Source organism: Mytilus californianus, unplaced genomic scaffold (genome assembly GCF_021869535.1).
Source record: "Mytilus californianus isolate M0D057914Y unplaced genomic scaffold, xbMytCali1.0.p SCAF_4, whole genome shotgun sequence".
Taxonomy (NCBI): Eukaryota; Metazoa; Mollusca; class Bivalvia; order Mytilida; family Mytilidae; genus Mytilus; species Mytilus californianus.
The window spans coordinates 46,197,187-46,222,264 of NW_026262690.1; the positions used below are offsets into that span (position 1 = coordinate 46,197,187).

A 25,078-nucleotide genomic window follows, 5' to 3' on the forward strand; every position below is an offset into this window, starting at 1 on the left:
CTATTTTTCGACTTAAATCGTCTCTTTAATTTTCTGTAATTTTGTCTGAGTAAATCTTAAATGTTTTAAAAAAAATTGTTTTTTGTTTTCTAATGAACGCAATTTTATAAATTAAATTTTAAATTATTTAATCATTAAGTGTCTGTTGTTTTTGTCATAGCTGTCTTTTTAATTAATTTACTCATTTTGTAAAAAATATTTCCGTACTCCTAACAACAAAGTTATTATATTTAAACTTACCTGTGTACGTTATTGTTATTAACGCCATTTTGTCCCAGGTTAGAGTTGTCTTTTTGACATTGTTTTACATCCCGTTTTTTTTTTAATTAATATTGTATTTATATTGTGTCATAGATCAAATTTATTCGTTCAATGTATGTTTTATTGTTTTTGTTTTAATATATAGATATAGGAAGATGTGGTATGAGTGCCAATGAGACAAGTCTTCATCCAAGTTACAATTTATAAAAGTAAACCATTATAGGTCAAGGTACGGCCTTCAACAGGGAGCATTGGCTCACACAGAACAGCAAGCTATAAAGGGCCCCAAAAAAATTACTAGTGTAACACCATTCAAACGGAAAAACAAATAGTCTAATCTATATAAAAACGAGAAACGAGAAACACGTATGAACTACATAAACAGACGACAACTACTGTAATCAGATTCCTGACTTAGGACAGGTGCAAACATTTGCAGCGAGATTAAACGTTTTAATGGTACCAAACCTTCTCCCTTTTCTTAAACAATAGTATAACATCACAACATAGAAAAACACACTATAAAATATCAATTGGAAGGCTTAACTCAATCAAAAAACGTAAATTAACACACAGTGAACGAATAAATTTGACCTGTGACACCTGAATGCAAATACACAGTTAATAAAAAATTACAAGGGATAAATAATTAAAGTCAAAAGTAAATAAACAGGTTTAAACAAAGTTAAAGTATGATATCACTGTGAAATGTCAAACAATTTTTAGAAAATCATCACTTTTGAAGAAACCTGCGTCATATTATACACAGGTAAACTAAAATAATTTTGTTGTTAAGTATACTTCTTCTTCTGTGTGTATAAAATCTTCTGTTTATGATGTCTTTTTGATCGAGTTAAGCCATTTCAATTGATATTTTATAGTGTGTCTTTCTATGTTGTAATGTTACACTACTGTTTCAGGTTAGGGTGAAGGTTGGCGCCTGTTAAAACGTTTAAACCCGCTGCATTTGTTTGCACCTGTCCTAAGTCAGGAGCCTGTTTTCAATGGTTGTCGTTTGTTGGTGTGGATCATAATTGTTTCTCGTTTCTCGTTTTTCTATATAATAGATTAGACCGTTGGTTTTCCTGTTTGATTTGTTTAACACTAGTCAGGGGCGGATTCAGGATTTTAGGTTAGGGGCTCAAACTTAAATTTTCGCCGAGCGGAGCGATGCAAAAACAATTTTGAGGTAAAATTATCGAAATATTCTTTATTAAGTTGAGGACAACCCATGCTTTGCAAATTTTAGTAGGGCGCACGCCCGCCATTCCCCCGCCTGAATCAGCCTCTGCTAGTCATTTTGGGGCCCTTTATAACTTGCTGTTCGATGTGAACCAAGCATCGGTGTTGAAGGCCGTACTTTGACCTAAAATTGTTTACTTTTTACACATTGTGACTTGGATGGAGAATTGTCTCATTGGCACTCATACCACACTTCTTATTTTTATTTACTCATTTCAAAGCGGTGAAATGAAATGATTGCTTTGCTTAAAAGATATTGAAAGCCAAGAATATAGAAGAACCGAAACCTGTTTAGATCTTTGTGAACAAAAAGGACATAATGATCAAAACCAAATCAATCTTAGGTCAAGTTTGTCTGAGAAGTTGGAACCTAAGTTTCTTTCAAATAATTTATGAATTTATAAACTGACAATTTACGAAAGAATTTAATTGTTAATTATATTTTTCTCCATTCTAAAATTATATCATTTTCCATTTTAAAATTTATTATAAATAATTTCACCTTTCTATTCTCTCGATTATCAGACTAACGATATCAAATATGAAATATCAATACTAAAGTAATAAACTTCCTTACCAATACTACTCTAATAAGAAAAGATGTGGTCTACATGTGGCAGTTGCTTAACGGTTGATCAGACTCGACATCGCAACGGATTTTTTCATTAATAACTGAATTTTGTATTCATCTGTGATCCTTAAAAACTTATAGTTAACGAATATAAAACTGCTTCCATATCTAAGAATCATCCATTCTTTAATGCCTGCGTAGTATGATTGATAGAATTTCCTTGACCATATTACATTATATTGGAAATTCTACCAAATAAATCTTGATTTTCTTTTACTCACTAAGATCTCCGGCCGATAGAATTCTGGAAAGACGGTACCGATTTGATTGTCGAAGAAGATTGGTTATGGGCTTCAAGAAGAGAACCAATTACTTATACTAATTACCAACAAAGTCTTGGGCCAATTCATAACATTAAAGAAAAGAACTATTTATATATATAGATAAGACAAGTCATTCCCGATGGGAAGCCGATGACTGTACTCATTCAATTAGTTTTATATGTCAAACACCGTTATTTGCATATTTTCGTGAAAAGCAAAAAAAAAAGATAATTGCAAATTATTTTAATACTTATATTTTGTATATTATATCTTTTCGACATGGCACTGACTTTTCTTGTACTACTTTTGAATGCATATGTAAGGTTTGAAAATATTTCGTTACTTTATATGTACTACTTTAGTTTCCATTTTTTATCTCATCATAATTATTATTTTATATCGTAGTACTTTGATGAAAAAAGGAGAGAAAAATACCAATGGGGGAGAGAAGTTTAAGTATGCATGAAACGATTGATATAATATTAACTTCTCTTTGAAGGATTGTCAATTCTGGGTCAGGAGTCGTTGGTTAGATCTGGGAATAATATATTTGAATATACTATTCACAGGTTAGATCTATCAAATTCTTAATATTAGGAGAAATAAATTTCAGTCAAAGTCTTGCATTTGTGCGCTAATCTTAATTGCTCTGATCAGCTCTATCATGCAAAGTTGACCTTATATGGATTTGGCTTTTATTTTAAGGCCTGTTATGGTCACATAGTTCTTTAACTGTGCCTGTTGTTATACATCCTTCACTTTCAAATATTCGGCTTTGAACGTTTCTGGTGAAGGTAAATCCAGATAAATCTAGGAAAGCGCTTCAGACGCACGAAATTAATAAACTGTTGAATTCAAATTTTATTAAATAAACAATTTTTAGAAATATCTCCCAATTAAATCCAAAGCATTTGAAATTGATATTTTCTGATTCTTCGCTAAGCACGTGGCATAAAGGAGAAAGAACAAAGACTGGTCGGCTCGGAGTCCGAATCACCGGGAGTAATGTGTCCGGGTTGGGTAACATGTCTTCCTGAGGACTGTTGTTACCTTGTGAACTAACAAGTAAAAAATCCGGCTCAGCGCGCTGGTCTAGTACAAAGCAGGGTTTGGATTCATATTACATTCACATATTCTCGTCCTAAATATGCATTTAATTTGCTGCTGGACATTCAACAGTCATCATCATCATCATCATCATCATCATCATCGTCATCGTCATCGTCGTCTTCGTCTTCGTCATCATCATCATCATCATCATCATCGTCGTCGTCGTCATCGTCGTCGTCATCGTCATCGTCATCATCATCATCATCATCATCATCATCATCATCATCATCATCATCATCATCATCATCATCATCATCATCATCATCATCATCATCATCATCTCATCATCATCATCATCATCATCATCATCATCATCATCACTTTCTTAGAAATAGCCATATAGGAATCTGATGTTCAGTAATTGTCGTTTGTTGATGTGGTTCATAAGTGTTTCTCGTTTCTCGTTTTTTATATAGATTAGACCGTTGGTTTTCCCGTTTGAATGGTTTTACACTAGTAATTTTTTGGGGCCTTTTATAGCTTACTGTTCGGTGTGAGCCAAGGCTCCGTGTTGAAGACCGTACTTTGACCTATAATGTTTTACTTTTATAAATTTTGACTTGGATGGAGAGTTGTCTCATTGGCACTCATACCACATCTTCTTACATCTATATATAGCCTTGAGAGTTAAAAAGTCAATTCATCCTGCTCGATTAATCTTTTTGGCTGCATGTCGATTCCAGGACATTCCAGCGTCATTTGCCGACCAAAGTGACAATATAGTCTAACCAATTATTTGCTTGATAATGTTAATGTTCGTTTTGGTGTTAAAGTAATTATATCAAACATACATATGATGATGAACAACAAATCACTCTTAGGATCCAACGTTAATTTAGAATATAGCAAAGTGCTCTCGACCAATGAAATTGTAGGATCTGATGCCTCTTAGTTGTGAAGAATGAATGCAAATCATGTTCTTAGTAAGGGATTATCCTATTATTTGGGTCTATTTACAGTTCAAAACAAAGAGTTTCTATAAATGAGTTACAACTGCCCCGAAGCACATTTATCAGTTTGAAATGATTTATCACACAGTGATTGAAACTGACTAAAAGTTGAATTGTGAAACAAAGAAAAAACTCAAAATAAGTTGAAGTTTACTGTGCAGTAAAATTGGTACCGTGAATGTTATTATGAAAATATTCTTCAAATTACTAAATAATTAAACAATATCAAATCATTTGCAAAAAAAGAAAAAAAAGCTTTGAAATAAGAAAAAAACAACTTAATATTTAGCTTTCAAAAACTTTGATCACTGGATCAGCGGTTTGGAAGAATAGTTATTTCCAATATTCCGATAAAATAAAAAATAACAGGAATTTAATTTAAGTTTTGAACATATTAAAAACTTTTAAAGGCATTTTATTTGAAAATATCCCTGACATAATGATATAGTATTTGATGTAAAAGCCAGACCAAAATATTGGCTGTTAAATTAAATTTAGTTGTAACTCAAATGTATCATTTGATTTAAACTGTATATTAAAAAAAGGATAATTCCTCACTAAAATATAACATGATATACATTCATACTCACAATCAGGAAACATATACAATTCCTACATGTTCTTTGTTCTGTTGTGTCACCTAATATCTATAACGCATATTTTTAAAAATATTTCCCAAATGACAAGAAAGTCCTTCCATCACTAAAACTTATCCATAAATGAAATGCCTAAAAAGGAAGTCATGCATTAATTAAAACATTGCACTGACAATGAAACTAATTCTCAAATACAACCAATTAAGAGATCATTTGAGAACCTTGACCACTTTACAATATTCTAAGTTTGTAAGAGAATGATAATCCCTTACTTCATGATAAGTACTCGCTAACGCTCGTACTTAATCATGAAGAAAGGGATTATCATTCTCTTACATATACATTGTTGGATGTCCTTCTTTCAAGTTGAATACTATAATTGCTCATTGTAATCTGTACCAAAATTTAAGATAAATGGGTAGTTTTTACTTATCCTATTGTTAGTTTTCTTTCATTGGAGATAATGATCCGTTGTCTCCATCTTATGGAGTAACATTTCTCAATTGGGTCAATATGCGTTCATATAATTATTATGAATTCGTATATTTTTAATACATATCCTGAATATAGAGGGTTATTTTTACAGTACGATTTCACTTGCAAGAAATTGATAAAAATCGTATTCTCAGCTATGAATTTTTTACGGCAATATCATGCATAAGATGATAAGTTTAGGAATTGTCTCTTTAAGTTTTCATTGTGGCTACACAAGCAAACTTATATATTTTATAAATAAACTGTTATTAAATTTTGCGTCTTACGTTTTTGGTATGAATGTCACTTCGCTTATGTATGGTTTAAAGAAGGATTAAAATTCCGTTGGTATTTTTATGTACATGTTTTTTTTCTTGATAATTGCACAAGGTCATGTCATCCTATATTGTTTATGGCTTTACTGGATGCAGTCTTCTCTGAAGTAAAACAACCACCATTAGAGATAGGACTATATCATTTCATACCAGTAGGTTCAGTACTTTGAGATTGCTTTCGATGTAAGGTATTTTTTTGCTTGTATTTGGTTAAAGAAAAATATAACCCTTATCATAATGATTTATGTTTTTTGTATGCTAAATAGATTACTTTGAACCTTCTTTCATCAATTACAAAACACGCTATAATAGGGTATAGTTAATAATTGTTATGTTTGAACTTGGTGTTATTGCAAATTTTTTAGATTTGTATTAGATCTGTATCTACAACTTTGTCTCAATACAAACGCTGTTCCTTTGCTTTGCTTTTTTCTTGTGAATGCAGTATTGTATGTCATGAATTGATACATCGTATTCTTTATTTTCCTTTGTATTCAAACTAACTAATTCCCTGTTATTATTGATTATTTGGAATTTAGCTGTATTTGAATTATAAAACTAATAAATATGCTTGCTATGTCAATCACAGCGCAAAGTCGCGATGTAATTTTCATGATATATTAATATAAATATGGCAGACCAGTTATTGAAGATAAAATTACTTTGAAAAATTTATCAGCATCCTAAATTTCCATATGTACGTCTGAAGAACCGTGTATTCATCGGAAGCGCTTACACAGGAATACCTTTCAAAATAAAATATGACACATTCAAATTAACCTCTCTATACCAAGTACTTCATCATATTGAAGGATCTTGAATATATAGGAATTCATACAACTAATGACCTCGTATATACCAAGGTAATTCAGTAAATTTCAATTTGACCGGAAGTGTCATGAATTATATGTTTTATTATACATAATTGTAAAAGCATTAAAATAAAGTTATGAAGGTTTCATTATACACATGCATATATTCATGAAATCATATTTAGGATTTCAGAGTATATTTGAAGCGACAAAAGCACTTCAGCATATAAAATACGTTAACTTTGTCCTATTGCGCGATGAGGTCTGTCTAGGTTAGAATAATTCTAATATGGATGTCCATTTACTTACATTATTTATAATATAAACCGGAAATTAAATTACATTGTATAGCAACGAATAATAAACGGAACAAAACATGCTTTTAACAAAACTTCTCGATAGGTTCTCAACATGTGTTATTTACCCTTTTTGCGAGTAATTTCACGTTCGGAATATGATATATTTTGGATTAATGGTATTTTCGATGAGAGCTTTAAAATGTACATTTTTATTTGTATTTGTTCGTGAGTCTGCACATTGATTTATATGGGTAGCAGTATAAAATAATAATTTAAGTGACTCATAATTTTCTGCTAGCATACGATGTTATTTTTGTTTCTTTTGTCGTTAGTGAGTCTGTATAGGCGCTGTTAGTTCTTTTTTAACTGGTTATCCATCAAAGACACATTCTATGTAATTATCTGTAGAATTCTAAGAAACAATTTGCCAGGAGATCTCTTTATTTAACTGTCAATGTTAGTTTAACAAAATGAGATCGATGGTTTTCGTCGCTTTTAATAAAATGATTATATCTAGATGTAAGTGCGTGCCCTTCTGTACAGTCCTATGAGAAAGGTTATCACCTCAATTGGAGACATTCGTTTTGTACGTGTTTCAAAGTTAGAGTATACCAATGTTTCACGGGAATCAATTAGTTAAAACATTTCTATATGTTTGTTGTGTAAAACGTCACAGCGTAATTGATTTTCTGACAAATCCCAGAATGTTACTCATCAGTATACAATACGTTTAGACATTTTCAATAAATTTCATGAGAACACCATGTCTTCTGGAAAATAATTTTGAAAATTTATGGTACAACGAGAACAATTAATGTTAAATGGTATTCTGTAGAGATTTTTAGCACGATATTAGACTGTAAACTTATATCTAAGAGTATATCTAACAGAAAATAAGGAATGATTCATCATAAGACGCAAATAGTTTTCCTTCCTTTAAAAGCCATAGTCGGGCAACTCAGAGAAATTCATGTTAACATATAAGTATCAATCCTCCTCAAGAGAACAATAAATTTAGCATTTTTTCATTTAATCGTGACCAGCGCATATGTAGGATATATGATCATAAGTGAATTTGACTAAACATCGATACTTATGTGATAATAAACATGACACATTTGATCACAGTATTTTCTTGATTTGCTAAGTATGAATGTAAGATGCTATTAGATAAGTCGATGAGGCAACTGATCAATAAAACATAGCTACCAAGCATTCAAAGGATCCTTCAACAAAGCATGGGATTTATAACGTTGTTATTTTTTTCCTTTATCGTACTTTGGGTAATCATGCATAACATATTGTAAATCCGTTATTTTAAACTAGATATGAATAAAGATAAGTGGATAAACGTTAGTCAGACAGCAACTTAACGACACAAACAAAACTACAAGATATCAATATTAAGTCTTCAAAAAATTCCAAGTGTCTATACCATATGTCAAACATTAGACAAGTTATGAAACAAACTAATCATCATCACCAACAAAATCTCAAAAATAAAAAAAAAATGAAATTAACATATAATCTCATGCGTCCGAAGCGCTTTTCTTGATTTGCCTTCATTAGGAACGCTCAAAGCCGAATATTGAAAGCCAAAGATGTATCAGAATCTAAGTTGATGAGCTATATGGCCAAAGAGACCTTAAAAATACCAAAACCATATGAGGTCAACTTTGCCTGAGGGAGTTTAAACATTAGTTTCTTAATAATTTCCAAATTTATCAACGAACACTTTTAAAAAGGTTTGTTTTATAACATACCAGTACAGAAGTACTGACTACTGAGTGATGATATCCTCGGGGACTAATAGTACATCAGCAGCGATATGGACTATGTGCTATTTAAACAGGATGCACAAAATATTAACATATCGATGCATATGGCTTATGATTAGATAAAAGTCATTTAACAATCCATTATTGCTTCAACTTATATATACATATTTTATAGGGATAACACAACAAGTGCCACATGTGGAGCAGGATCTGCTTACCCTTCCGAAGCACCTGGGATCACCTCCGGTTTTTTTGTTGGTCAGTCTTTAGTCTTTGTGTAATGTTTTGTAGACTGTTGTTTGTCTTTTAAACAAAAATATGGGTAAAAGAAAACTGAAGTTAAACATATTGTACTATGTATGTTCGCTGTTTCTAAAATGCGCTTCATCTACCACTAACTTTAACCCGTGGTTAAATTGGCGCTCCTGTCTAGCCGAATATGTTATACACAGATACGGTAAACAGTAATGATACAGGAAGACACGATCTTGACATGGTCAAAAGTAAATAAGAACCGACAATCAATATATAAATTCAACTAAAAACCCTATTTTGGTCGTGAAATCAATCTTATTGCAAAACAATCAAGACACAATGATTTAAAAACTCATAAAAAGTACTAAATCAGTTTTATCATTACCTTTATCAACAAGTCTTCTAAATTAAGGCAAACAATTTTGAAGGACGATGAATATTTTTGTTTGCTTTCTGAAAATATTGTTGCAAAAAAAAAAAATGGAATGGAATACAACTTTTATTAAATTCCGAAAGGAGGATTCATATTTCCATAATAATATCCTATACATGGGATAAATTTGGTAAGTTTTCTACATTCTATTAAATGATATCTGTTTACCCTCTACAAAAGTTTTTACTAATGAAATTAACCAATTATTACGTTTGTATAATTTTGACATGAGCAACAAACGTCACTTGAGAAATGTACATTCCAGTTGAATGATTCAGTTATCACCACCAAGGAAAGGAAAATTAACAATAGATTACTAAAAGTCGTTATTTTTATTATAAATTTGGTATGAACATTGCCATGTTCAAAGAGTTGCGAAAGTATCATTTCTTTACTTCTAAACGACACGACCAAAACGAATACAATCTCGACTTGAAAGGAATAAAGCTTATCAAAGACTTTCTTAGAAGTGTTAACATTGATAGAATGGTTCATATGGGTATTAAGGCCAATGTAACTATTTTGTCGAAATGACAATTACTGAATTTTTTACTGTATGCGTAGTAACTTTGTCCTATAACAATTTCAATTTGTTTTTAAAGGTAACATGTCAAAATACAAATGGTGGGTACATCAAAGTAAAAAGTATAGTTTTAGCTGCATACGGTATACATTTTTTAAAAATAAATCTTCATCTATAATGCTCAGAGCTGCAATAAATACACTGTAAACTGTACTACCTTGAGGTCGTTGCAAAATAGGTTTTTGTGACTACATTATCGGTTTGGGATTTACAATAATGTACGTAATAAGTCGTACCCAAAGCGGAAACTTTGACAATTTGGTGGATAATACTCTCGTAGAATAACAGTCCAATAACAGAGGTATCGACCCAGTTTTAATGAACTTAATCAAAACTCTCTGATTTGCTGCATTCAATGTACGTACCTAGACTAAGGGGATGACCATTTGATATTCCCGAAGGGGAAATGAACAATATTTTGTGCATTGATTTTTCATTGGTTGCTACGTGCGCATGTTTATTTTCACTTTTGTACACAATATTTCATACATTTTGTGTTGCTGAATATTCATTTTCATCATGTATTGGGCTGACTTATTGTCAGTTTCTTCCATGCCAGGATTTTTCAAAATCGTCCTTCCATGGTCGTTCCCTAACCTGTCGAAGAAGATATATTTGACTTAACATGACCATTTAACACAAAGTTTAGGAATACTAGTATTAGATACGAGCAAAGGCGTAGCCAAGAAAGATACTTTCCACAATTTACGAATTAAGTCGTTTTAAAATCTGTTAGAAAGTCAAGTTTGATGCAAAGAATGATTGATGAAGACCATTGGTTTAAGATTTAACAAAGACAAATATCTTAAGATTTGCTATCCTGGTGACTCGCAACTTGCATGCAGTTTTATAGAAAAAATAAAGATATGAGATTTGATGACCAATGAGACAATTTTCCATAAAGAGCAGAAGACAAAGATGTAACAGGTCATCATCAAACGGTTTTATCAAAGATCAAAATCCATACCGTATAATAAGCTATAAAAGACCCCGGCATGACAATATTTTAAATACTCCTAAAGCCAAAACAAATGGTCTGATTTATATTACAACAATGAACATAAAATAAATATTGAATATGGCAGACTGCAACCAACTACAACCGCTGCGTTACATGATCTTTTGGGACTTGTCGCTCGAATTTATACCTGATAAGAATGATAATATTTGAAAACCGGCAAGAGCCACCAACTTGTAAACGATTGTGTGTACCCTTCTTGTTTCTATTTCTTCGTTTAAGCAATAACTTGGCTGTAGGTCCCGGATTTAGGAAAGGAATGAATTCGATCCAAGCGAGTTGACTCCAGATGGTTTATATTTATTCCGATAGTTTGTAACAAAATTTATTCAAACTTATCACAAATCTTATCCGAATGTGAAAATTGACCAAAACTTATTACAATAAAAATCACATAAACAAAGTTAGGTATACCATTTGTGACTGTAAAGATCTTAACAACATCGTGTTAAATTATAAAAACCCAACCAAACCCCTTCATAAACAGAAATCATGTTTTTGAACTAATCTTATATTGATCTAGTTAGGGTTATGGTGGATTATAAAGGACGTACAATTTAAGCATCGGAAACTGAATTAACATTTGAATCCGTTCTCTATTATGTATTAACTTTATCATATGTATAAACCAATGATATATGAGATATACAACTATTCGTTTGACGTTATTGTCTGACACCATTCAGATCTAAGATGACAGAACAGGCATTTCCCATTTATAAGTAATAACAATACGAATTGTCTGAAGGTATATATTCCACAGAGAATTAAGGGCTTACTATTCGCCATTTTGAAAATCTTTGCTAATAAACAAAATTCCTCTATTCCTAGTTTAAAACATCATGTTCTTAAATGTTTTTGCTATATAATATTGTTAACATTAAATCGCAGGGAGTTATGTTGTACGTTGATCAGCGAAGATTCAAATTTGTTTCAATGCTTGCATTTGAAACACGACATTATTTCAATGTTTAATAAGATCGTTCTAAAATGCGAAGTTTGAATCAATGTTTTGGATTCCTTCACCACAGTATGTTATTCTCACTCTCAATTCAACTTAAAGTTGAACTTAAACATTGATTAGATATATAATCAGCGTTCATACATTATTTTAATGGGCTGAGTACACGTGTATTGCAATTTTTTAAAATTTTTATGCCCCCGCAACTAAAAGTTGGGGGCATATTGTTTTACCCCTGTCCGTCCGTCCGTCCCATTATGGGTATATAGTTATTCCACATAACTCCTCCTACAGTTTGAATGCTAGGAAGTTTTCACTTTGCTGGCTGTTTGTACATATATTGAAGGTGTGCATGTGGTCAGGGTTTTGATTTTTTATTAATATTTGCTCTTTTGGGAGATAGTTGAACTTTGTCATTTTTCCCATGCTCAACTTTGTGTATTTTAAAATAACACTTTGCATCTGCGGGGGAATCATTTGTGTGTCCCAGACACAATAATATCTCAAAGAAAGTCCTACATTGACTTTGTTATAATACAGATACTTCAGAGTGGAGTGCGGGGGCATCACTTTGTCTAGTCTTTTTTACATCTTTTTAATTTTCATATGTTTCAGTATATGAAAATTGTGCGGTTGTTGATCGGAAAGAAATAACAGCTATCATGAAATAAAAAGAAATACTGATGTTTCAAACATTTTATAATTTTCCTTTCATGGCAATGAACATGGCAAATGAAAATAACACTTTATGAATTTCGTGCCCAAAGCTCTTTTCTGGATTTACTTTCATCTATAACGCTCAAACCCAGACGTGTTAAAGCCATGGCTGTATTAAAACGTAAAGACGTTAAGAACTGTATGACATAAAAAGAGACATGAAAATAGCTAAATACTTCCAAGATCAACTTTGCCTGAGGGAGTTGGAACCTTAGCTTTCTAGTTATTTCTTAATTTATTAACGGGGAATTTTCGAGAAAAAAATCATATCAGTACCAAAGCACCAACTACAGAGCTGATGATTTCCTTGATGACAGACTTTCCACCAGCAGTGGTATCGACCCAGTGCTTGAACATGTAAATAACACTTTATAAATATAATACGTCCGAAGCACTTTTCTGGATTTACTTTCATTAAGAACGCTAAAACACAAACATTTGAAAGCCGAGGATGTATAAAAACGTAGAAACTTTATGAGCTACATGACCTAAAGGGGCTACTAAAATAGCCAGATTCATCATAGGTCAACTTTTCCTGAGGGAGTAGGAATCTTAGTTTCCTAGTGATTTCTACGACCCAGTGCTAGTAAATGAAAATAACACTTTATGAATTTCGTTCGTCAGAAGAACATCTATGGAATTACCTTCATCAAGGTATTATTTTTTAAGATAATAAAAGAATATGTTGGTATATGTCAATGAGACAGCAATCAAACGACATACTTAACAAAAAGATATTTAGAGGTAAACATTCTATCTTCTGTTTTAATTCGAACACCAATGTTAATTCTTGTGTAGACGAAACGCGTGTCTGGAATGATAAATAAAAAGCTTAGTATATTTAATGGTTTTGATGCACATAGTCTAAAAAGTTAGAAAATTATAACTAGAGACTAACAAAGAGCTGCCTACAGCAACCAACAAATTCTCCAAATAACAACAAAATTTAGTTATAACATAAAAAATCATCAAAGATACCAGGTGTATATTTCACGCCAGACATACCAGACTCATCAGTGAAGTCCAAACATACAGTTAGAAGTCAAAATCAAATACGAAGTTGGAGCGCATTGAAACCCAAAAATTCCGAAAAGTTTTGTCAAATACGGTCAAGGTCATCTATCTATGCCTGGGGGTAAAAAATCATTATTATTTTGAAATTTAAAAACAGATAATTTTCAAACCTGACCGTATCATTAATATTTCATTTCAACACAGAGGGGTGACTGCTTGTCTACTAATACCCTTGAGGACGAAACGTCAACCATCAGTGTAAAAAAACAAAATTACCAGGCTTATTATGTGTTACGCCTGACATCCGTTTCTTCTAAATAAGACCCAACAGTTGTGCTCGAATTAAAACAATTGGAAGTCCATATCAAATACATAGTTGAAAACCTGTTAAACCAAAAATTTAAATAGAAAATAAAAAAGTTGTACCAAAAATGGTTATGACCATCTATGCCAATGGGTAGAAAAACTTCAGAATTTGAATAACTTAAAAAACAAAACAAAAATACAAATATGGCCGTATCATGGATATTTTTATGTCAACACTTCTTACTGGGCTGGTAATACATTCGGGGACGAAACTTCCACCAGAAGTGGCATCGACCCAATGGTTGAAAAAATAATTCAAAGGTACCAGGCTTATGATATGTTGCACCAGACGCTTGTTTTAATTTCATCAAACTCATCTGTTGCTTTCAAACAGTTGGATGGTCAAATCAAATACAAAGTTGAATAGCACTGGTAACCAAATATTCCGAAAGTTGTGATAAACACGGTTAAGGCCATATTTGCCTGGTGTAGAAAACTCTTAGGATAAAATAAGTAAATTATTGACGAGAAACCTGTATTCAAGCAGGAACATGAACATATGGTGTCTACATCTCAAACTATATTCATAAAGCAATGGATAAAGTTATTGCAAAATGTATTGCCTTTACGTGATTGACGAACATGATTCAACATTTGACATTTGACATATTTGAAATAATAAGAAATCCAAGTAATTAAACGAAATACACATAAATAAGGATAATGACTAACCGTTAAATAAGGGTTGACTTAATCTTTTTCAAATTTGCAACCCTTATTTGCAAATCTGTATTTCATATTAATACTTTTTTGGCCAACCAACACATGTCATATCAAAAGCAATGATTCTCTAGCTCAGAAGTAAAAAAAAATATTTATTTCTCATAAAATCTTAATACTATTTAACACAGTTCAGAGTAATTGCAACAATTTTGTTATTAAATAAAAGTTTGTCATGTACCAGAGGTTAATTAATGAAAATACTATACCTTGTTCATAAATGAACATAGCTTTGTATGCACTTTGGTCTACGCGTAAGACAACACACTTACTTAATTGTCCAGTCTCTGGGGAGCAAATATTTTAGAGAAGAATTTGACTTGGTAAACCAAAGCTTTAAAACTGATTGTCAAACTGTTATTTAAAAATGTTGGGACAAAATGAATATATACATAAATGCTTTTCTTGTATAATTACAGCGAATCATTTTTAATTTTGCCAAATAATTTAAAAAAAAAATAAGCAAGGCTTTCTGAAAATTACTGACCATATAACTATCTTAAAGAAATATGAGATGTCCTTTTGTTGTCGTTACCCATGGTTTACAAAACGTGCTTGTTGTTTTAATATAGTGTATGTCGTTTTTACCATACAACATTTATCTATTTTTGCTTGATTATTGTCACGGTAATCATATCTGATCCAAAGCATTGTTCATCTTAATTATAACCATACCGAAAGGTTATTTGATACGATTTGTTTATCCAGACTATAAATCAGAATTTTTAGATTTTGATAGATTCGTTTATACTCAATCTATCCTCCTTCAAACTGGCCATAATTTCCGTTCTTTGTTTACGTGAGCGTTAACAAATCTTTTACACACGGCTTCGATCAATTATACCGATTGATATTTCACCTTATCAAATGTATCAAGTGACAATGCATAATAACCATTTTCCCAGTCGACACGTTTATACCATGAACAATCAGTCCTTAAATTATTATAAAGATACATACAAATTATACTCATATATTGGAATTACAGTATTTTTGTAAGATGTAAAACCAAATAACAAATAGCATTTTTATGTGTCAAAATATAATTTTATATAATATTATGTTCAGTATTATATACGAAGACAATTCAATTTCTTTTTCGGGCCAATAGTTAAGTTTCAATGTGGCTCCAACAAAAATTAACAAGACAAGTCGAACAACACAGGTTAAAGTATTAATAATATGCCTTATCGGTTGATTTATCGTATGAAATATTCAATGCGTTACTCACACTATGGCAACAAAATCTCAAAACAATGCAAGATTTACATCAAGGCTTTGTACAGCATATATATAGTGAAAAATTCCGATGTAACTTATAAATATGCATATTTCTGCGTTTAGTTCATAAATACAGATTAAAACTGATAAAACATATTTAGTAATAGCTCATTTTTATATATTTTATTATTTTCTACTGATCTTGAACTACAAATGTAAAGAAAAGGTCCTTTAAGCATGATTTTTTGACATTTTTTATAACTAAATGAGATATAAATTCGTTTGGCAGTATTGTCTGACACCTTTCTAATCTATCTAGAATAAGAGAACAGGCATTTCCCATTTATAAAGTTATAACTGTAATAAGTATTGTCTGGAGAGTATATCCCCATGAAGTGTCCTTATTGTGTCTCTTTTCAGATATATGCTGCTTTATACAATACGCTCTTCATAGTAAAGAAAGAAATTGTGTAATATGTATTTGCAGTCCAGCTTTCAGTCTATGTTGAATCAAAATTTAATTGGTAATTAGTTATGGTTGGAAATTTGAACTTTGTTTCAATGGTAGTATTTGAATGTTGAAAAGCTGGCATTGTTTTAACATTTAACATAGATCAATATAGATCGTGTTGAAATGCAGGGTTTTTAGAAATGTCTTGGATTAAGGACATATCAGTGAATTTGGTTTCATTCTTAATTCAACTTGAGGTCAAGTGTTAAATTTCAGCGTTAATTCCAAATCTGATATCAACATTATTTCAGTTTGCCTGGAATTCTGAGTACTGCAGTCTTTATATTTTTATATTTGAAAATGTTTGTTCTTCTTACGGAAAAATATTGATTTCAATAGGAAAGAAATATACACAGCTTTTGTGGACAAAACAAAAACAGAAGTTTAAAAAATGAAATCATTTTTGAGTGGTAAAAAATTAATAAAATTGAATTACCTAAAATTATTCATTTAGATTATTAAATATTTCCAAATATTAAAATTTCCGTTTGTTTCTTCGATCAGACGTTACTAAGTTCAAAGCATGTTTAACATGCATTAAGTAATAATGTTATTGACAATGACGAAATAGAAATGATTTAATAACAACGAAAAGGCACTCCCGCCAGACCTTATTCATGCTTATTGATGCTACTCGTGGTTTCATCTCGAAAATAAAACATTCATAAACCCGGTATCTTTGATATGAGTTTATTATTATCCTTTTCACTGTTCCCTTACGTGCGCACAGTCATATGTTTCTATCTAACCGTATCTGTTCTTCTTAGATGCAATGCATATCTATTTCACCATGCGAAAATAGAAGGAGATAAAATGTATTTTTCGAAAATATGATTAACTATTTGAACTCGATTAAGTAAAAAAGCGAAAATGTATTTGTTGAGTAAAGGTTTCCACTCACAGACTAGAGGTTTATAACTGGGATACATTACTGTGTCTGTCTTACAAATAAACATGACCACTATGCACTAAGATCTTATCGTAAGACAAAATACTATAAGTATCTTAAAACAGCAATTACCAGATGCATTTTTCGTCAAAAGCAATGGTTTAGATAACGTGTTTGGTATGCTTCAAAACACATTGTTGTTTTCTAATTAATTCTTTGCATGATTTATTTGTTATTAGTTATACCTTTCAACATATATAAAAAAAAAAATACATTCCAACTTACACTCTTTTTTTTTTTTTTTTTTTTTTTGTCCTTACAATTATGGTATTAGAATTATTAAGTGTCGCAAATAACAAAGACTTCTTTTTCCAAACTTAAATTCTAATATCTTGCAGTGTTGAAATGACTGAAGATTCAAATAAGAAAATACTAGATATTAATTTAATTATCTGATGAAAACAAAGGTTCTGATTAGCTGTGTATACGTTCTAGTATTATGAGTTATTTTATGTGTGTGGGGTTGTTTTTTTGTCTCACTGTTTTGTTGTTATGATACATGTAAGGGGATGTTTGACACCGCCACATTATGCCTATGCATGTCCCAAGTCCAGAGCTTGTAATTCAGTTGTTGTCGGTTGATGCTGTATATCTGATTTGTTTTTTCGTTTATTGTTTTGTACATAAATCAAGACCATGCGTTTTCTCGTTTGAATAGTTTTTCATTTGTCAAGTCGGGCCTTTTACTATGCGGTATCGGGTTTGCTTATTGTTGATGATCATTCTGTCACCTATATAATTGCTAATTTCTACGTCATTTGGTCTCTGATGGAAAGTTATCTAATAGGCAATCATAGCTCGTCTTATTTTATATCATATTTATATTTGTCTTGTATATTTGTTTTGTTTTTGTTGAGGATAACCACAAGAAGTCATTGGGGGGCTGTTGGCAATCCTCGTTTAATACATTAAACATTATATGAAAAATTCAACTATCAATTGGTTTCATTACGGTCGTAATTTCAGATCCAAAGCATTGCACCCTGAATTGTAACCAATCATAGATTTGACTTTCCCTACGATTGTTCTATCTAGAATAAAATCAGATCTTTTTGAGATGTGATTGATTCATTTATACTAAATTGTATGTTTCAGACTGGTCATAATTTCCGTTCTTTGTTTAAAAGTCTTTTATGCACGTTTACGATCGATTCTTACGATTTGTATTTCACCATACCAAATGTAAAGAGTGATAATGCATACTAACCACTTTTTGCATTTCTTTATGACCAAATAATAATGACGTTTCATGTACAGTCGACAAGTCCTTACAATTATTAATCAGAATTTAAAAGATCCATACAAATTATTGGTTTCAATTAGTTAATGTGACATATTAATATCAATAATTACCGCCAACAACGTAAACATTCAAATAAAATATTGTCTGACTGTTAATTACGATACACGTTTAAAGTCAGATACTTTCCAATTATATGTGTGTCTGCAATATGAATAAAAGTAGATTGTTGATATACGTCAATGAAACAGCAAACCCATAGTAAAATCATATTTTGCGTAGCTTCTCATAATTATGTTAGTCCTATTTGACATGAAGGACGAATATGTTAACAAATTATCAGACTTTACACAAATTCTGCTCCAACGGAGTTATTAGGAAGAGATTGACACCGACACTACATAAAGTCATCAATCTCGAATTGGTTATAAAATGAGATGACTGTTTAATTATTGAGTATAGCATTCATCATAAATTATACTCTTTCATACCCAGTAGAAACAAATGATGAAATCATATAAATTCCAAATGAAGCGAGACCCGTATAATGCGTCTATTGCTTGAATGTATCGCCTGTAATGAGAATCTAAACAGTCACGATAGGGAATAGAACACAGTCGGTAAATTTACAGATGACATAATTATTCAATGTGAAATGAAAAGAACAAACAGGAAAATGTATTTTTGTTCAGCTTCATAGTAGCAATCAATAGCAATTATCTTATATTAACCTCTAGATGTCTTTGGGTTTTGTGTTCGGTCAATGTCTTATAGAGATATGTGCAACTGCTTAAAACAACGACTTGCAAGTGTCACTTCTTGGTTTCCAACAGTATAGTAGACAACATTGCTACCAAATCCATGCTATAAGATATCAAAGTGCAGACTTGTATGTTCAGCCTCAAAATAATATCAAGGTTTAAGCAACATTATGGTAACAAGTCCATCAAAATAAATTTTAAAAAGTGGTATGTATATTTCTTTGTTTGATTCAAAAGTTCGTATGTGAATTGTTACAATCTACATAGTGAGAGATAATAAAGGATGACATATGATTATAACATGTTTTAAGTTAACTTACTGTCATATATAGATATAAGAAGATGTGGTATGAGTGCCAATGAGACAACTCTCCATCCAAGTCACAATTTGTAAAAGTAAACCATTATAGGTCAAAGTACGGCCTTCAACACGGAGCCTTTGCTCACACCGAACAGCAAGCTATAAAGGGCTCCAAAAATGACTAGTGTAAAACCATTCAAACAGGAAAACCAACGGTCTAATCTATATAAAAAACGAGAAACGAGAAACACTTATGAACCACATCAACAAACGACAACCACTGAACATCAGGTTCCTGACTTAGGACAGGTGCAAACAAATGCAGCGGGTTTAAACGTTTTAATAGGCGCCAACTTCACTCTACCTGAAACAATAGTGTAACATCACAACATAGAAAGACACATACCGACATATTAGAATTGGTATAAAGTATGAAAGTATTTAGAGTGTGCCTGACTATAGTCTCCATAATAACTTTCTTTAGACTACTTTTAACCATTAAGTATTGGTAGTCAAATACACAAAACTGGTGGCGTAAAAGAAAGAGAGAAAAAATACCATGGAGGCAATCGAAAATCCAATGAATATTCATTAAAAATATCAGGCTTATGATTTAGTACGTCAGAAGCACGTTTCGCCTACTAAACAAGTCTCCTCAGTGGCACTCGAATAAAAAGTGTTGGAAGGCCAAATCAATTAAAGATGTTAAAGAGCATGCAAAACCAAAAATTCTTAAAAGTAAAAAAAAATCTGGCTTAGGCCATTAAAGCCTGTGAGTAGAAAAACCTTAGTATCCTGAATGCATTCAAAGTTTAATGTACAGCAAGTTTACAAAAATGACTTGTTGTTGATATATGTCAGTAAAGAAGTGTTGGATACTTGGCTGGGAATAGGCCTACCCTCGGTTACGAAACGTCTACCATATTTGGCATCGACCCAGTGGTAGTAACACTTAAAGATACAAGGCTCATAATTTTGACCACCATATGAGCTTTTCATCTGAACAATACGCATCAGTTGCGCGCGAATCAAAAATCCAATTCAATAATGAAATTAAAGAAGATTGATTGGCTTTCTATGCCGAATGTGGGAAAACTTTAATATATGCAATGATTTAAAAGCTTCTTGAACAGTAAATAAAACGACCATGGCTATAAATAAAAACAACGATAACACAAATAAAATTGAGAATGGAAATGTGGAATGTGTCAAAGAGACAACTACCCGACCAAAGAGCAGAAAACAGCCCAAGGCCACCAATGGGTCTTCAACACAGCAAGAAAATCACGCACCCGGAGGCGGGCTTCAGCTGGCCCCTTAACAAAAGTGTGTATTAGTTAGTTCAGTAAAAATGGACGTCACACTAAACTCCGAAAAATATAAATAAACTAAAATTAAAAAATATGTAGTAGCAGTATCATCAATATCACTGATAACTTATTGGTAATTCTCTATCCGAGTTAATGAGCAGCCCTGCAAGATCTAGATATCGAAGAGGGGGTGAACTTTGGAACATAGAGCTAAAAGTTACAGATACTAAGACTAGAACGATCAAAAAGTGGGTTTTTTGTCACGCAGTTGAATAACTTGCTAAAGGATATTTTACCTCTCAGTCATTTCGGAAATATTATTACGTGAACGTTACTATGACTTATTGCATTTTGACCTCGTTAAAAGTTAATAGACATATTAAGCTGCTCTGTGATGCCCATATAAAGTCGGACAGTTATTTTGAAGTGCATATGCTTTGGAATTATGTGTAGATGAACGGAAAAAAGGATGTAATCAGAAAAATCATTGTTCAAGACAAGGAATATTTCTATACTAACTGCAGAAGTAGGAGGGGTTTTTATTGGAAACATGCATGCAATATTTATCGAACACATCTGTAAGTTTAGATTTAATATTGATGCCATGGTCTATGTTTAGATTTAATATTGATACCATGGTCTATTCAATGACTGATTTATAGTTTGTTATGTATAATGCACAAGTAGACACGAACAGATTCAGATGGATTCTTTTAATATTAAGTATTGACTAGGTATTCTAATTAAGAAACATTATCTTATAATCATTTCAAAAATAGATTTGTCTGAAATTTATGGACAGTTGCTTATAGTAAATATCACAAAAAGTTAGACACGAACAGATTCAGATGGATTTTTTTAACATTAACTATTGACTAGGTATTCTTATTAAGAAAAATCTATTCAATAATCATTTCAAAAATAGATTTGTCTGAAATTTATGGACAGTTGCTCATAGTAAATATCACAAAAAGTTAGACACGAACAGATTCAGATGGATTCTTTTAACATTAACTATTGACTAGGTATTCTAATAAAGAAAAAACTATTTATTAATCATTTCAAAAATAGATTTGTCTGAAATTTATGGACAGTTGCTTATAGTAAATATCACAAAAAGTTAGACACGAACAGATTCAGATGGATTCTTTTAACATTAACTATTGACTAGGTATTCTAATTAAGAAAAAACTATTTATTAATCATTTCAAAAATAGATTTGTCTGAAATTTATGGACAGTTGCTTATAGTAAATATCACAAAAAGTTAGACACGAACAGATTCAGAAGGATTCTTTTAACATTAACTATTGACTAGGTATTCTAATTAAGAAAAAACTATTTATTAATCATTTCAAAAATAGATTTGTCTGAAATTTATGGACAGTTGCTTATAGTGAATATCACAAAAAGTTTGTTCTCATTAAACACATTCTTCATATCAACTCACGAATATCACGATTTTGGTTTTGCTGTTGATTCTAAAGTCCTATTTATCCCATTGATGAAAAATAATTTGATCCTATTCATTCGTATTTATCGACTCTCTAATCATAAAGTTCAGAAAATAAAATCCCATACATATCACAGTTTCTAATATAATAACATAGAAAATGAATCAATAATATTCCGTTGATAACATTATAGGAATACAATATTAGCACGAACATGATTAGTATCTCATTTTTTTTCTGGTGAAATTAAAACATATTAAATCAACGTTTTCATATTTAACTATTCGCCATAGATATGATGTAAAAATTAAGGCAACATTAGTTTACCGATGTTCCAATCTCGTTTAAGAAGACGAAACAAAGCAAGGTAACAAATAAATACTGGTGGAATCGCATGATTTCAAAAAGGAGCGAGACCAGCTGCGTGAACAGAGTAAGGGTCTCCTGATATGCAAAGCATCGCCGTCCTTGCGAATCCACACTCAGTCAAGAGATAGGAAGGACACATCCAATTAAGATATAAAAACCAAAAGAAACACAGAGAAAAAAGGAATATTAAATATCTTCAAAGATATATGCCAACATGTTTATGAATATCAAAAACAAATACAGTGCAAGTAGACGATCAGACTGGTTTGATAATGCGTAATTGTGTGACCACTATTACTGAAAACATGTCACGATGGCTTACAGCAATACAAGTGTTGTTGAAACAATTATAACAAATGTATAAAATGCAACAAAAATCTCGTAAAACTATGCTATTGTATATTATCTTAAACGACTATGTCATAAACAATCTGTACATGGGACTTAGAAACTATCGTAACATTCATAAAACTTAACAACAATGATATAAACCATTAAGAGTATTATTATATGAAATTGTATAACACACGGGTTTCTATCGACAACTTGTTCCACTCTTTCTGAACAACTGAACATATTATCAAGTGTATAAATGCATGTATATATTGCTTTCGTTTTTCGGTTCAACTGTTTTTTCATTGTAAACTAGGATATTTTATGATATAAAAAATAGGAATACATTTCCGGATTTATAAAGAAAAGTGATGAAATTTTCCCTTTTTACATTTATAAATACTAAATTGTAAAACAAAGAAAATAAATCTTTCGAACTCAATTGTAACTAACCCCAATTGTCAACAATTTTTGCAGTTTTGTTCTTTATCAAAGTGTCTGATAATTTAAAACAAACACTTCAAATGTCTTTCTCTGACACCCTTTTCATTACCTAAGATGTAAATCAGAACAGAAAAGAAGTTCTATAAGACGTCGGGTATTATATTTCTTGAAGAATGGCTAATTATTTCATATTTGGATACAATTTTTATCATGTTGAAAATGTATAAGTAGACTATTGACAAATCAACTATTTTAAACACAAGTGAAATATTCCAAAAGTAAAAATAACATTTATCTGCCTATTTCTCGTAGCTCTAGATTAATGCGATTCATTATAATACCACACGCAAAAATAGTCTTTAAAAACATTTTTTACAATTAAAAATGTCAACTCACCTGTTGGATATCCAAGAAAAATCAGCAGAGAGTTTCCACCACGCAGTTAGACTGTGAATCAATAAAGCAGCATCATTAATAATGATGACTAAAGTCCTGTAGGTGAAGATGTAACTTATACTGAATGTTCCAACTTATTGATTTTATATTAATTGAATGGATTTAAAAAAAAAATCTGGATTCTATATTGTATAATAATGTTTCATAAAACAAACTAATAATTTGTTTATTTATTATTTTGAAATGTATAACTATGATTAATTGTATAAGTTGTCAAACATGCATTTGCTACAGGAAATCTAGGATATTCGAGGAATCCTTGTTTGTCCTCAGATCGTTATGATTTGATTTTAAAAAATCACTTAACTTAAAGTTTATAAATCATACACCCGAGTATTGCTTAATACAAGTATTGCTAGTGTTTTTGCAGCTTTGTAATCAATTGTGGTACTTTTGGTTATAGTTATTTTAATATGATAATAACTCCCTAAAAGTTTCATATTGAAAGGCAATGAACTTTGCTTTTTACCTGTAATTCTAGATAACCAAGGTAAACCCTCAATCTTAGAAGAAAATTCTGGTGTAGAGTTTCCTGTAAAATACTGAAATATGTAACTATAGGATAGGACAGTTATTGCTGTTTATATTTGATTTATTTAAAGTAAGCTCTTTTAGGTAAATTTCGGCAGTATATTTATAGCATTCTTGATTATTTAACGGAATAACATCATCAAGATAACGATAAGTGTTGTTGAATTGATCAATTAAATGGAATTTAGACGTGTCTTTACTGAGTTTTGCCACAAACAGTGATTCATAACAGTAGAGGAACAAGTCTGCTTTTAAAGAATCTATTGGTACCAATATGAATACCTACAACCTGATGATAATACTTTATTTCTCTATTTTATACAATGGTGTTTGTACATGCAGACATCGAATTTTTAATCAAAGGTTACAAGGGACACAAAA

General features: G+C 31.2%; 1 protein-coding gene across 1 annotated transcript in view; it reads right to left on the reverse strand.

Annotated features, from left to right (window-relative positions):
* The window catches only part of LOC127738114 (sodium/potassium/calcium exchanger 4-like), a 92,461-nt gene extending 68,252 nt beyond the window's left edge, over nucleotides 1-24,209 (reverse strand). Inside the window, exon 1 of the mRNA XM_052249246.1 lies at nucleotides 24,107-24,209. The gene's annotated coding sequence lies outside the window, so the exon portion shown is untranslated. The remainder of the gene's footprint in view (nucleotides 1-24,106) is intronic.
* Nucleotides 24,210-25,078: the final 869 nt, after the last annotated feature.